General features: G+C 40.5%; 1 long non-coding RNA gene across 1 annotated transcript; it reads right to left on the bottom strand.

Annotated features, from left to right (window-relative positions):
- Positions 1-4,346: 4,346 nt before the first annotated feature.
- Positions 4,347-5,536, bottom strand: LOC125263121. The gene is made up of 3 exons (XR_007183689.1): positions 5,469-5,536; positions 4,830-5,031; positions 4,347-4,397 (listed from the first exon to the last, which is right to left on the bottom strand). It is a non-coding gene; the product is annotated as an uncharacterized LOC125263121 (long non-coding RNA).
- Between the last annotated feature and the right edge of the window lie 4,902 nt (positions 5,537-10,438).

Genomic DNA, 10,438 nt, shown 5'->3' with positions numbered 1-10,438 from the left:
TCCTCGCTCCAACGACCTTCCTGTCTGTGCTATCCGTTGAGAGTCCCCTCGAGAAACGATCAGTGGATATCCCGTCCTGTTACGCCCTATTCTGCCCCAAGAGAGCCTCCAAGCTGCCTCCACACCGGCCATGGGACTGCGCCATCGACCTGCTTCCGGGTGAGTCAGTGCCAAGGGGTAAGATTTACCCCTTATCCATCCCGGAGGAGAAGGCCATGGTGGATTACATCGAGAAGGCATTGGCTCAGGGTTATATCCGACCATCAACTTCCCCTGCTGCATCCAGCTTCTTCTTTGTGGCTAAAAAGTACGGAGGCTTGCGGCCATGCATCGATTACCGAGCACTCAACTCCATCACAGTAAAATTCCGGTACCCCCTTCCTCTCATCCCAGCAGCCCTGGAACACCTCCGCGGAGCCACTGTGTTCACCAAGTTGGACCTCCGCAGCGCCTACAATCTGATCCGGATACGTGAGGGGGACGAGTGGAAGACCGCCTTCGTCACGCCCACCGGCCATTACGAATACCTGGTCATGCCGTATGGCCTGGTCAACGCCCCCTCCGTATTCCAGGACTTCATTCACGAGGTACTCCGGGAGTTTCTCCATAAGTTCGTGCTGGTGTACATTGACGACATCCTGATATACTCCCGGAGTATGGCCGACCACCAACGCCACGTTGCGGAGGTCCTGCAACACCTGAGGGACTTCCAGCTCTACCTCAAGGCTGAGAAATGCTCGTTCCACCAGCCCTCAGTGCAGTTCCTTGGGTACAACATCGACCACAGTGGCATCCGGATGGACGAGGGGAAGGTGGCAGCTATCAAGAACTGGCCAACACCTACCACAGTCAAAGAGCTCCAACGTTTCCTCGGATTTGCCAACTTTTACAGAAGATTCATCCACAACTACAGTTCCATTACCAGTCCACTCACAAGCCTCCTTCGCAACAAGTCTCTGTCCTGGACCCCAGCTGCCACAGAAGCTTTCAACACCCTGAAACAAGCCTTCACGACCGCTCCACTCCTGGTGCACCCTGACCCTGACAAGTCTTTCGTCGTGGAAGTCGACGCCTCAACCACCGGAGTTGGAGCGGTATTATCGCAGCAGCAGGGGAATCCGAGCCGACTCCTTCCATGCGCCTTCTCCCGCAAGCTCAACCCGGCGGAGGTAAACTACGACATCGGCAACCGGGAACTCCTAGCCGTCAAGCTGGCTCTCGAGGAGTGGAGGCATTGGTTAGAGGGAGCACGGCACCCATTCCTAGTTCTAACGGATCATAAAAACCTGGAGTACCTCTGAGCCGCCAAGAGACTCAACCCCAGACAAGCCCGGTGGGCTCTCTTTTTCACACGATTTAACTTCACCATTTCCTACCGTCCTGGCTCCAGAAATATCAAAGCTGACGCTCTGTCACGAATCCACGCTCCAGAGGAAGTTACTGAAGAACCGGAGTCTATTCTGCCAGAACAAATGATCATCAGTCCTATCACCTGGTCTCAAGAAACTCTCCCTCCTTCCAATGCCTCCACCAACACTCCACCGGGTTGTCCACAAGGCTTGCAATTCATCACCCGAACACGACGCACCCCACTGATCCACTCTGCTCTGAAATTATGTTCAACACTATCTTTCGATACTACGGAATCCCCGAAGACATCGTATCCGATAGAGGTCCTCAATTCATCTCACGAGTCTGGAAAGCCTTCTTCTCCCTCCTAGGTGTGACCGTGAGCCTCTCCTCGGGATACCATCCGCAGTCGAACGGGCAGACGGAACGCAAGATACAAGAAGTTGGGCGCTTCCTCCATACCTTCTGCCACGGCCACCAGGAATCTTGGAATCAGTATCTGGGTTGGGCCGAGTACGCCCAAAACTCCCTCAGCCAATCTAGCACCGGCCTGACACCCTTCCAGTGCGTACTCGGCTACCAATCCCCACTGTTCCCCTGGTCTGGGGAACCATCCGACGTACCATCTGTGGACTACTGGTTCCGAGAGAGCGAGAGGGTCTGGGACTCAGCCCATCATCAGCTTCAACGAGCCTTACGTAGACGCAGGATGGTCGCGGATCTACGACGCTCTGAAGCCCCTGCTTACCAGCCAGGACAGATGGTATGGTTATCTACCAGAGACATCTGCATGCGTCTACCCTGCCGTAAGATGAGTCCCAGGTTCATTGGCCCATTCACCATCACGGAGCAGGTCAACTTAGTCACCTACAGACTTCAGCTACCTCCTGAGTATCACATTCACCCAACCTTCCACGTATCACTCCTAAAACCTCACCACCCTTCTGTTCCTCTTCCCACAGAGCCTGGCGTGAACGAAGGAACCCCCCCTTCCTCTAATCCTGGAGGACGGAGCAGCATACGAGGTGCGAGACATCCTGGACTCCCGGCGTCGTGGCGGACAACTGGAGTATCTCGTAGACTGGGAGGGCTATGGCCCTGAGGAACGTTCCTGGGTACTACGTAAAGACATCTTAGACCCCAACCTACTGGACACCTTCCACTCAACACATCCCAACAGACCTGCACCTCGTGGAAGAGGTAGACCGCCATGACGTCGGGGTCCGCGGCCCTCAGGAGCGGGCCGTGGGGGGGGGGGGAAGCGACACACTCTGAAACATATTGTACATTTCTGGTTACTCAGAAGCAGAGACTTCCCGTGAGCAAGATCTGTGACATAAGTCCGTAGATGCTTTGTACTCTTTCTCTGTGGGACCCTGGCAACACCTGAACCAGGGTCCTTACCAGTGTCCAGATTCGTGTGCATGATATACATTCACGGGATCATGAGAAGCACCCACGGAGCAATACTGCCCAAAGTCTCCTGGCAGGATCTCACTTCAGATATATTAGATATACTCATATATACCCTCTAACACAGGAGAGTCTGTATTAGTTGTAGATGATTATTACACACTATTATGTTCAGTCACCTACAGCTGCATCTCAATAAATTAGAATATCTGAAAAAGTAATTTTTTTCTCTCATTTTATTCAAAAATAAAACTTAATTATTTTCTAGATTTATTAGACATAAAGTAAAATATTTCCAGACTTTTTTTGTTTTCATTTTGATGATTAACGTGCTTCCACAAATTATTAGAATATTTATCAAGTTATATTAAATTACTCCAGGGTATAAAACTGGGTTTAGGTCAGTAATCAAAACAGTCACCTGACTTCAGTTGTCCAGAAGACGATCAAGGCCCCTCTGAGGGTAAGCCACAGAGGGCCAGGACGAGAATAGCGTGAAGCATCCTCAGATGCTTCTGACTCCATAAGAGGAGATGGCGGGAGAGTTTCAACATGTGACAGGATCATAGACCACCTTGATGGCCGATGTACACAACAGTTGAGTGTTGTTTGTCCGGACCAGTACGTGCTTGTCATGTAAAAAACTGTTTGAAGTGGTTGCTTGCACCAGCCATACTCTAGCAAATCAAGGCAACTAATACGGCAATGGTGGATCTCATCGTACTTCAACATCACATCAAATGACCGACTGAAACGGAACATTATAACAACCCAGACTTTGGTGCTAAGATTAATGCTTCAATATCACTATGTCAGGTGTACCAAACAATCATTAAACAGAAGAATTATATCTTACAGTTGTTGTGGGGAAAGTCCTCTCTCTTTAAAGAAATCTCTCAAGTCAAGAAGTTCCAGATGCCAAAGATCAAAACTTTATTGCTCCGTCAACAAAGCCGAGATGCCAGGTGAACAACTAACATTTGTCTATTTGACAAACAAACAAACAAATAAATAAATAATTAGTTTTATGTTTCTAGAACTAGTTAATTTTGGGGGTCTTATTCTAGCACTGATAATAGTATTATTTCTCACAATGTGACGTGAACAGATAAAACACAAAATGCAAAAAATAGTAATGAAACCCACATTTTCAATGGCTGCCACATACGTTTCCCTCCAGTGTGAATCATCTCATGTTTCTTCAAATGTGCTGACTGACTGAATCTCTTGTCGCAGTGCGAACACTTGTAAGGTTTCTCTTCAGTGTGGATCCTCTCATGGTTTTTCAGCTTTCCTGAATCATTGAATCTCTTGCCGCAGTGTGAACACTTTGTAAGGTTTCTCTCCAGTGTGAATTCTCTGGTGCCGTTTCAGTTCTTTAGCTCTAATAAAAGTCTTGTCACACTCACCATATGATTCTTACACAGTATGTATTTTCAACTTTTAAACTTTGCAGATGTGAAAAATCCCAACAGACCTGCACATGAACTCGTGGAAGATTTGGTAGACCGCCATGACGTCAAACTTTTCGGGGTCCAGTTTGAGAGCGAATTAAAGTTTCTCCTGCAGTTTTGACATGAGATTCCCCTCCTCTTCACAAAGCACTTCATTCTCCTCATTTTCTTTAATCAAGTCTGAAATGAAAGTAAAAACATTTTTTAATATATTTAAGTATATCTTTAAAAAAAACAAAGAAATGTGAAAAGGTCATAAGTGATGTAACAGTGTACAATATACAGTATAACAATATACAATTGCTATACAAAATTTATACAAAAAGTATCATTTTGGTGCATTTTTACAAACTAAATATCCATGAAACTTTCTGTGAATGAAGTATGTTGATCTTCCTGCACAAATCACATTTTTCTGTTAAAATATATTAGATCAACTACACAATTATCTAAAATTACTTAATTTTGAAAAAATTATGCCAAGTCATAGAAGGTGTCCTTATAATTTGCTGCTTCAACTATATCATTGCACAGCTCAGGATTGGTCCTATTACAACACATCTAAATCTGAATGAATCCTCTTCATGAATGAAAAAGGGAATAAACACCAACCTCTTTGTTCTTCAGTGTGTTTCATTCTGCAGTGTTCTGGATCTCTCATCTTCTCACTGTCCTTCAATAAACTCTGTCTTTGCAGATTTCAGCTCTTCCTGATGGTTTGATGCTCGTCTTCACTTGTAGGCTGATGGGAATATTCCAGCATTTATTGGTGAATTGCAGTGGGAGGAGCTTCACTGAAGGAGGAGGAGCAGATCTGACAAAATCAAGAAGAAATCACTTACTAAGTTTATTAATTCAGACATTTTAAGCATTTATAGCTAGTAAAATAACTTTTAAATAAATTAATTGCGAAGTATTTTATACTAATTCAAATTTTATCTCTTTTTATTTCTAAGAATTTCATCCACATACTTTATGCCTACATTTTATCTTACCTCACATTAACATATAAGCAAAGAAATATATGAAAAAGAGAAGAAATGCCACAATTAAAAGACACCACATAGGACAAAAATGTAGGAATAAAAAAGAAAGAGTAAACAAACAGAAAAATACAAATTTGCAAGAAACAAATAACCCACCAATTGAGTTTAACATAACAGATTCATTGGTACAGTGTGTTTTAGTTTTGTGTTTTATATAAAACACATTTTCACAGATTAATAAAATAAATTATGTTATGATACTTACCTATATCCTGTATTCTGTATCTCAATAGCTGATCATGTCAATTGCTCAAGTCTGTTGACACCAATGAAATGAGCTTAATGTGGCAATTTACAGATCTGAAGACATCAACATAATGAATGAGGTGAAAATAGGATTTATTGACATGAATTAAAGAGGCTTTTCAGCTGCTCTGATAATAGTGATGATCCATAGACTATCAATACTCATTAAACAAGACATTCAGGATCAGCAGCAGATCATCTCACTTTATTAAGTATTTGCTACAGAAACAGATTGTTTGAGTCAGAATATATGCTGAAAGCCTATAAAAGTATTACTATTTTTTTCTCAAATGATACAGAAAAATAGCGTTAAAAGACAGACGCTAATGGCACCCTTTATGAATCATTGTAATTTGTCCACTTAAGTATAGGTCAATTTCCTAGTAACTACATTTATACCAATAAAGTCATTAGTTCGTTATCTTGTAGAGAAATACATTTAAAAAAACCTAATTCTTTAAGTGTTTTACTAGTTATCAGACACAAACAGTGCAGAACGCGATGAAAACCACTAAAGCCGCGCACACACTTAACGATTGTAAGGCCGATTATGAATGTAAATTGATACTTATGACAGATCGCGTTCAAACGCGTCCAGTCAGAGACAGTTGCGTTCAGTCGGCGATTACAGTCTGTGTTCAAATTCCATGTGTAAGTATATAAATCTGCTTCAGTCACAGGAAACAATCGCTGTGTGTTGAACACAGTCTTAGAATGTTTTAGCTATTCGTTAAATGTGTGCCCGGCTTAAGAAATGTCCTCGTAAAATGTTATTCTTCTTCTTCTTCTTGTTTTATGGCGGGTGACGTAAAATGTTATTTAAACTGTGAAGACTATTTTACAATTAGGCGAAATAGCGTGAATTGTTTACCTCAGAAGACTCGACGCTGACTGAAGGGAGCGCGCTAGTGATGACGTCATCACCGTGAGGCAAAATCAACTGTGGATTATCAAAAACGCGCCAAATACAAGTGCTATAAAACAAAAAATGGGACATTTTGTGGCTTTTAGATGTAACAAATTGTGAAACTAGTTATTCTTGATGCAAGAAGAATCAGCTAATAGTTAATTTTTTTTGTGAAGCAAAAACAAAAAGTAAAAGAAGAAACATTTCTCTCTTTATTGACTAACAAGATAGTATAGAGCATCTCAAAGGAATAAAAGTGAAGGCCATTTGCAAACCTACATGACAGTATATCTTACATATGTGTTTTCTAAATAGCCTACACTATAAGTGGAAGAATAACTAGTTAGATTTAAAATCAAGTTAAAAATAAATCAGCTTACGGAACGAACACGGCACCAGTTTCGTTTTTTTCCGTAAGTAGAATAGGGAAGGCGTAGGACACACAGCGTAAGCGTTTTGAAGAATGTGGAAACCGGAAGTACATTCAAGGCAATATTTTATGTTTATAAAGCATATACAGTTGTATTTTTTTTTTTTTAAATGACCGATCGTTTCTCTAGATAAGACCCTTATTCCTCATCTGGTATTGTTAAAAGCTCTTTGAAGCTGCACTGAAACTGTAATTTTGACCTTCAACCGTTTGGAGGCCAGTGAAGTCCACTATAAGGAGAATAATCCTGAAATGTTTTCATCAAAAACCATCATTTATTTTGGACTGATGAAAGAAAGACATGAACATCTTGGATGACATGGGTGTGAATAAATTATCAGGAAAAGTTTATTTAAAAGTGGACTAATCCTTTAAGGCAGTTCTGAAGGCAAAAGAGTGAGTGTATTTACAGTGTGTATCTTACAGGTAAAAGCTGTTATTGTTCAAAAGTCTTATTTTGGACTCTAGATGGCACTCTAGTTAATAGTGGGATGTTGTTTTATTTGATGAAGTTTAAGGGTCATAGTCTGTTGACCAACTGCAAATGAGAAAAAGTATTCAATTTGTTGAAAATGTTAATTTTTTATTGAATTTTGATTGAATTGTTTTTCTGAACACTTTTTTTTTCTGAATATAAGCACATTTCTTACACCTTATTGTAACGTAGAAATATACATTTGTTAGAAGTGTTTGCTAGACTGAAACTAAAGAAATTATTAACAACAATCAGTCATTTGCATACATAAATACCAAAAATATTACAACATTAAATAATACAAATGCATTCTACAATACAAATGATAGTTAAACATCGACAAAAACATGATCTTTAAAGGGTTTGACATCAAGAACAGCTTGATAACTTTTGTATATCGAAGATTACCTGCTTGATTTTTGCAAAATGTAACTATTAAGCTTCTTATATAAAGTTGGATTTATAAGAATGTCCAACTTTATTTGCATACATACAGTATACTCACGTTGAGCAAAAACAGCAAATCTCAACTGCTTGATTGCTTGTAACATTACAAAATATACTATTAAACTATATTTATCGCCCAACTCTAATGAAGATATTATAAACATTAACATCATGATTTTCTGTAAAGCTGCATTGAAACAATGTGTATTGTGAAAAGCAATAAACAATAAATTTGACATGAATTTACTACACGATATTGTATTTTATCACACACTGAGAGAGTCGTTTACCTGTTAGATTCAGCATTTCACAGTAAAGTCTGTTTTTTTTTAAGCTAAAGTCAGACTGTGAGTCTTCATATGAGCGGGAATGGAAAAAAAGCCCTTCAACCACAGTAATGACTCGTCAGCAGTGCGTCTGTCAAACATCAACCACAAACACCCAGCAGTAGATGCTCATGCTGAACCTGTTTATCCACCAACAAATCAACCACTTTTCTGTGCAGATGTAAATCAAGCTAGCTCAAACTGTCAGAAGCCTCAAACGGAAGCTGAGACGTTTATTTAGCAGGCACATATGTCTATATATATTTTTGAAATGAGGACGCAAAATGTTTCTTGTTTGTTGTTGTTTTGTGGGAAAATGAGCCTTTAAAAAGTCAAAATTCCAGTAGGCCACAATATTTAGATCATTTGTTAAAAGTAAATTTACTACACAGGGTACAGCAGACAGGCAACGGCAGTCTCTTGTAATGTTTTTGCAGGCACGCATGTTCAATTGAAGTGTACCTGCCTCACATACAACATTCCTTACGGTACTGAAGATACTACCGTTTAAAAAATACAATGGCATCGCCAGTTTTTTTTTTAAAGTATATTTAATTAATCCATCACTGATTATCTCGCTTCAACAATCCCAAAACTCAAAACTAAAGAGCTCAGAGGAAACTACAGAGGTTCCTGTGAAAGCGATCGCACCGCTGGTCTGGTACTGTGATCATCTTCTGTTGGCGATAGGCGCATACACCACACGATCCTCCTCTTTATCATTCTGTCAAAAACACAATATAATAATAAATGCGTGTTTGTCCTTGACAACATTACGATATGCAGATATTAAAGCAGCCTAGAGTGCATCACATAACTTCCATAGGCTTGTTGGTTAGAGACTTTTTTTTTAACCCCTAAATGCATACCTTGGGTCTTTAGTGACCCGGGACGTTATTCACTACTCTCCTCCACAATTTTTAAAGTTAGACATCAACCTTCTTCAACCAATTCATTGTAAACAATATAACAAGAAAAATAATGAAATTATAAAAGAATGCCTGATTTCCCATACATTTTTTGTAAAAAAGAAAAATTGTATAGGGTCGCTAGCAACCCAAGGTGTCTAACAGTGTAAGTATGTTTCTTCTAAACAACAATAATTGAATCTTTGATGACAGAATAAGTGCAATTCAACTTTATTCCACAAGGTGGCAATGTCTGATACACAATAATGAAGTGGCGTTTCACTCATAATTAAAGCAGGCAGAAAACAAAATTATTGGAGGCATCATCAGCAAAACTTGAACTAGCTCAGTGATTTACTGCAGGGCAAGTGCTGAACACAATCAAATATTAATGTCGCTGACACCTGATGGTGGATCTGGCGAAGAAGCTGTCAGCGATCAAAATATTGATTTTGAAGACACTGAAAATGATAGTTTTAGGAATATGTTTGAGCCAGATGCTGATTGTTCTGGGGAAATGAGCTCTGATGAGGACAGTTATGGTGGAATAAATCATCTGCTCACACTGAACCCTTCAAAAGGTAACAAAACATGCTTTATTTTATTCTTCTGTAATTGTTGCTCTAATATCAATGGAGTTTTATTTTACCGCAGGTTGAGATCCATCTGTGTTAGATATAGATATTAATGATTGGTGAAACATTCATACAATTAAGGGTTAATGCTTGCAAAATAATAGTTGCTATAAAAATGTATTCCAGTACAAATGGCATACAGAAAGAATTGTGCCGATTTCTCAAAAACATTGTGAGAATCGCAAAAGCACGTACAGTATGTGAAACTCTGAAGATTTGGACTGTGATGTCATCAACTGACACAGGAAGTACTTCATCAGTGGCTCATTTTGAGCACTCTGTTATGGCTTATTTCCACCAAGCGGTACGGTTTTGTACGGTTCAGTATGGCAAGCAATTTTTGCCATTTTGAGATCCTTCCGTTGGGGTACCAAGCACAATTAGTACCAATAGTACCGGTACCAAAAGGGTGGAGCTACACTCACTGCAGAACGTTGATTGGTTGACAGAGAATCGTCACTTGAGCGTGCTACAAGGGGAATGACAACACAATACCGTTGCAACCAAGCGGCAACCTCCCCCAGTTTCTCGTGAAGCCAATACGGAAGTGACTTAAACTGCAATTCTTCGACTGGCTGCTAGAGACAGAATCTCATTTAGCCCCATGTTAAAATTTACAGCAGAAAAAAACATGTTTACAGCTTGGTACAAATTGTGGTTTTGGTCTTTATAGTGTGCCGCGTCACCCCCTGGGTGGTTTCTGCCGTGACCACGTAACACTATCTTGGTCACGAGCCACTTCCTCTATTCATATTACTCAACTCCTGTAAATAGATTCAGGAGGAGTCAGGTAGGCATATA

Source organism: Megalobrama amblycephala, linkage group LG2 (assembly GCF_018812025.1).
Source record: "Megalobrama amblycephala isolate DHTTF-2021 linkage group LG2, ASM1881202v1, whole genome shotgun sequence".
Classification (NCBI taxonomy): Eukaryota; Metazoa; Chordata; class Actinopteri; order Cypriniformes; family Xenocyprididae; genus Megalobrama; species Megalobrama amblycephala.
Note: the sequence above shows the minus strand (reverse complement) of the source record. Positions and strands in the feature narration are given on the sequence as shown.